This window comes from Schistocerca piceifrons, chromosome 5 (assembly GCF_021461385.2).
Source record: "Schistocerca piceifrons isolate TAMUIC-IGC-003096 chromosome 5, iqSchPice1.1, whole genome shotgun sequence".
Taxonomy (NCBI): Eukaryota; Metazoa; Arthropoda; class Insecta; order Orthoptera; family Acrididae; genus Schistocerca; species Schistocerca piceifrons.
The window spans coordinates 395,053,793-395,059,464 of record NC_060142.1 but is presented as its reverse complement, the minus strand read 5'-3'; the positions used below and the strand labels follow the sequence as shown (position 1 = coordinate 395,059,464).

General features: G+C 36.8%; 1 pseudogene; it reads right to left on the bottom strand.

Annotated features, from left to right (window-relative positions):
- Positions 1 to 4,938: 4,938 nt before the first annotated feature.
- Positions 4,939 to 5,056, bottom strand: LOC124799372 (annotated as a pseudogene).
- Between the last annotated feature and the right edge of the window lie 616 nt (positions 5,057 to 5,672).

Genomic DNA, 5,672 nt, shown 5'->3' with positions numbered 1-5,672 from the left:
AAACCTTTCATTTTTTAAAATCATGAATGCTACTGCTGTATGTAAAAAAATGATGGTGTTTAAAGCTGTATTTTTATTTTGTCAACATGTGTTTCACTTCCAAAAATTTCGTATTGAAAAAACTGTACGAAACTACAATGTCTTGTTTTGTGAGAGGCTGGAAAGTGAACGAAGTTTAGTGTTTAGCAGCGATATATTCTGTGTGAGGTGATGCATTGTTTACTATCGGAATTGGATCCCACTGTTATGTAGTACATTCCTGACGTACATTGTTATGTAGGTGCCATGGTATAACTTCAGTGAAAAGCCGCTTTTTTTTACATCTGTTCCTACTGCGATCAAATATTCATGAAATACAAATAATTTTTAAGTTTAACATTTTTTAACCAAGTCAAATTTTGTTACTGTCAGAAAATGCGTCTAATCGAAGATTTCAATTGTGTCACCATCGGAATGTACTTCACCCAATATAACATATTCTTAATCATAGTCCACAAATCACTAAAATTATTATTTTTTTGAAAGATTTCTTGATGCCTTCAGCTGCCATTCTCATTATTTCATGTACGATTGTACAATTTCGGCCTTAGGCCATTTTTAGGTATTTAAAATGGAAGTATCATACATTGGATACATTAGTGACGCTTGTGATTTTGATGTAGGAATAAGTCATATTTATAGATATACTTTGCGCATTATAACCTACTTTATGGATGATTTTTTAGTAGTATATTATGTCCTGTACGCCATTGCTCCTATGACATCTTATGCTCATAAAATAAATCCGAGATGTTCACGCTATTTTAGGAGCGCGTAACTTTCGAGTAGTTGTTGCAAAACTCATATATATAAGGCCCATGTTTTAACGTGCTTAAAACTAGGAAGATTACAATTATTTTACAGAAATTTGCTACTTAACCTACATATGTTTCAGAAAAAAAATTACATGCAGTCATATTTACACCAATGATGAACGATAATTAAATATAACTGAGAAAAAAAAGTATATGCAGGTTAAGCAGCAAATTTCTGTAAAATAATTATAGTCTTGCTTGTTTTAAGTACGTTAAAACATAGGCCTTACGTATAAGAGCTTTGCAACAACTGCTCGAAAGTAACGTGCTCCTAAAATAGTGTGAACATTTCGGGTGTATTTTATGAATGTAACATGATTCATAGCAGCAAGGACGTCGAAGACCTAATCTACTACTAAAAAAATTATCCATAAAGTAAGTTACAATGCGCCTAGTACATCTATAAATATGACTTGTTCCTACATCAAAATCACAAGTGTCACTAATATATCCAATGTATGATACTTCCGTTTTAGATACTTGAAAACGGCCTAAGGCGGAAATTGTACAATCGTACTTGAAATAAAGAGAAAGGCAGCTGAAGGCATCAAGAAATCTTTCATAAAATCACCACAGCTGCGGACCCTATCGCATTGGAAATTATAGAATCACTAAGATTAATTTCAACAAATTTTCATTAAGGTAGTAGAAGAAAATTTCTTGTGCTTATCGACTAAAAAAATATTAGGAAAAGACGAGTGTACCAAGGAACAGGAAAATTGTGACACCCAGCTGGGGGAGGAATCGTTCGCCATTCAATGTATCTATGAAAGTATAATTAATTCCGTACCCACATTTGAACGTAGAAAAATGCATGGAATTGAGATTGTCACTTCTTTTTGTTATTAATTTGGTCAAATGCTCAGTATAGTAACGCGCAGACTGTATACGCCTTGTGCGTAAGTGCATTTTTGTACAAGAAGACTGCATGACAATTGCTTTGTATACCGGTTAGGCTGTTCATTGTTTCGGCTGCGATTGAGATACTGTACTCGCGAAATGTCACATAAATGCCTTGAATATACACAAATACCGAAAGCAGATTGTTGGCTGGTTAATTTGAGGGAACGGACGAAATAGCGAGGTCATCGTCCCATCGGATTATTGAAGGTTGGGGGAAGGAGGTCTGCCGTGCCCTTACAAAGGAAACATCCTGGAATTTGCCTGAAGCGACTTAAGGAAATCATGTCTTGCAGTTCCTAAAATGTCACATCCTAGGCAAAGGGCTCGCCAGGCATAATTTTTCTTCTTTGTAACCTTGTGTGTGTGTGTGTGTGTGTGTGTGTGTGTGTGTGTGTGTGTGTAGTGTAGAGTGTAAGTTCACGAAACTAATTACTGAAAAATGTGATTTCATAAGCCCTGTATTGCGCTGTCGAGTGTACCGTGGTGTGGTGCTTGTTGTCACAGTGGATAGTTTCCAATATCTCAAAAATAAGCCAAAATAAAACCAATAAAAATTGCACATGAAATGAACTACTAATTTTTTTCGAATAAATTATTATCCAAATTACTTTAATTAAAATCCACCGCTGATTTGCGTAGCTAACTTGCAAAACGAAACTCGGAATACTAACAATATTTCACACACAAATATATTACACTATTCACTGAAATGTACTTGGTATAGCAAGAAAATAACATCCAAACTGAACGTAAGCTGTCTGATGGAATCACTGATCAACTGTGCAATTGCAATGTTCTGTTTGTATAGTGTAACTGTGTGCCTATGGCCTTGAACTATTCTTACACTCACCTTGGTACAGTAAAAATTTTCTCTCGAATGTGGGGCACAGCAAGCAGTGCCTCAGCATAGCTAAATTAAAGTGGCAAGCTACAAATGATATTGAAGAATGTATACTGCACATGCAATGCAGACACAAGCAACATAATATTTCGCTCGTGGAAATAATTCCGGGTGCTAATGTTCGAAAATAATTTTCCTGAAACACTTTTATAGCAAAAAATTGCTTTGTAGCTTGATTTTCAAGACCATGAACAACACTGACTTTACACAAAAGTGACTTTTTTTAACAGGTTTATTATTCAAAAATTTTACTTTTCACAAAGATTAAGCTACCCAAAATGGTCTGTATTATTTCACAAAAATGTGAATGTCGGGGAGGAAAACTAACTTATTTGACTGTGAACAATCCATGAGATGTCTTCCAACCAAATTTCGGTACAACATTTAATTTTACAACAAAGTGCAAATAAGTAAAGCTGTAAATTTACCTCAAATCATTTTTTCGTAAAACTCATTTCAAAATCCACTAATATTCTAATAATTGTCTTATTAAATCATTTCCATAAAATCTGTATTCGGTGTTTAGCTGCTCAATTCCAGACAAAAGTTTCCTGGCCATTCAGTTCCACATCTGTTTCCCAACACAATTCGAGCAATTGTAGTGCTCTCAATGTTAGGCCCTCAGGCTGCCATAGTGTAACAACACAAACAAAGATAGCAGATCAACATGCCTTGATCTCAGATGTGTCCATGTTGAGATATGAAAGCAAGAAGTTAACAATTCTGTAATGACCGAGCTGATTTGGTCTTGAATCCATGCAAATCTGTTGCTGTTTAACTACCTGGAAATATTTATCGTGTCATTGAAAAGATTTCAAAATAAGATTTTTTACTCCAAGACAAACTTCATTGGAGATTACTAATTGATGCAAGAAGGAAAAAATAATCATCCATACCCTCTTCATTGATTTGTCTTTAATGAAGCAATAATTTTTTTCAAAAACTGATTTCTTTTCGTTTAATATTAAAATGTGTTTGTTGTCTTCTTGCAGGGAGAGATTCAATCTGTTTAACTTTTAGTAAATGTCATAAATATTTTAGTTCGACAAAAAATCTGTTTCTAGCAAGTGTTTGACGTCATTTTATTTTTCTTATTCTAAGGAAAAGTACATTTTATGCTGTAACTGAGAAGTACGAGAGAACACATTGCCACAAGAGAGCCATCACCGTGACTAGCAATAGTTCAATAATGACGAGCTGAATTCTCCGATTGGTAGCATTTCTACACGAAGGTACATCTGAAAACCGTTTCCCTGCCATGTGCCCGATCATAATATTGTCTATTCTACAGTAGCCAGTACAGTTTATTGTTCTCCGACGGTATGACACTATTGCACTTCACAGATCTGTAAAAAACTTTGTACAATGACAGCAAAGCCTTATTTGCTATTGACGAATGTTTGGGAAAAGTATCATTTTGTTACTTTAATGCATTCAGATTTCTGATAAAGAAATTTCAATGATTGCCTTCTAAGCGGCATTTTAACCTAATTGGAAGTATACAGTTTGCCTTAATTTTTTTCAGCCACAGTACACACTGTGTTCTCTTTTACGTCATTTATTGATCTAAAGTTAAAATTAAAGTGTCATCATATGTATGAAAATTTCGCTTCCACGAAACCTCGCCACTAGTTTGCGCTGTGTCCTCTTGATTTACAATTCTATCTTGCTCTTTCACATTCCAGAAATACTTGCATATTTTAGAATGATAACAGCAGCAAATTTTAAAAATTGATGTAACTACCGTACAACTATCCTGCGGGATGACGGCAGTGGTAGCTGGGGGGATTACATCAGCTCTCCCACCACTAGTGTTTCTTTCCCTTGCAGCTTGTATAGGGCGGCATCCAAGTTTAAATTCTCCCGCCCCCAGACCCGTCGCGTGACTCAATTGAGTAAGTGACCGTTGACTACAGCCTCCATATTAATATAGCGGCAGCCGCGGAGCCGAGAGGACGTGCAGCAGTAGAAGCAGAAAGTATCTGGAAAATAGTAAATTAATTTAGTCTTTGTTTTTTTTTCACGTGCTTCTGCAAAGAAGTGAACTATACGTGTTTATTTAACTGTATGCTTTTTTGGTACTCCGTCTGCAGGCCACAAGTGGGCCGTCGGGACCATCCGACCGCCGTGTCATCCTCAGCTAAGAATGCGGATAGGAGGGGCGTGTGGTCAGCAAACCGCTCTCCCGATCTTTACGATGGTTTTCTTTGACCGGAACCGCTACTATTCGGTCGAGTAGCTCTTCAATTGGCATCACGAGTCTGAGTGCACCCCGAAAAATAGCAACAGCACATGGCGGCCCCGATGGTCTCCCATCCAAGTGCTGGCCACGCCCGACAGCGCTTAACTTCGGTGATCTGAAGGGAACCGGTGTATCCACTGCGGCATGGCCGTTGCTAAAGTTTACTGTATAGTGGTTAGAAAATTAATCGTAGTTTTCATTTTTGCTTAAGTCTTCTGAATATCTTTGTGTAGGGCGATTCCTAGTGTAAAAATTTTCCCGTCGCCAGAAACTCCGTCACGCCACTAAGTTTTAATTTTGTGGTGGTAGACAGCATAGAGTTTATATCAGTGCATTCTAGTTTGAATATTTATCTCGTGCAGTAACTTTTCGATAAACAGGGCTTCTAATAACAGGTATCTGTAAATACATCAACTTTCAGTAGAAAAATTTATTCTTGTTTAATAGTTGCGGTCTCAAAGTGCAATGAGAAATCTGCACAGCAATTTTTAGTGTTACTTTATTCTCCTTTGGTGTATTTTGTATACTTTGGTATATTGGTATATATTTTGGTATATTTTGTATACTTAGTAGTGCAATTTGAGACCTTACATCTATTTTATACACAGTAAGATACGGCTAGGGAGTGTGCTTGTTGTGAGCGAACACAAGGAGAATTGGCTGCTATCTTTAAACAGCTAAAAGCTGCGTTGGCTACCGTCGACAAGCTCCTAGCTAATGCCCAAAGTTGCGGTGACGTCGGGGCGCTGGTAACGAGACCAGCGACACCTTC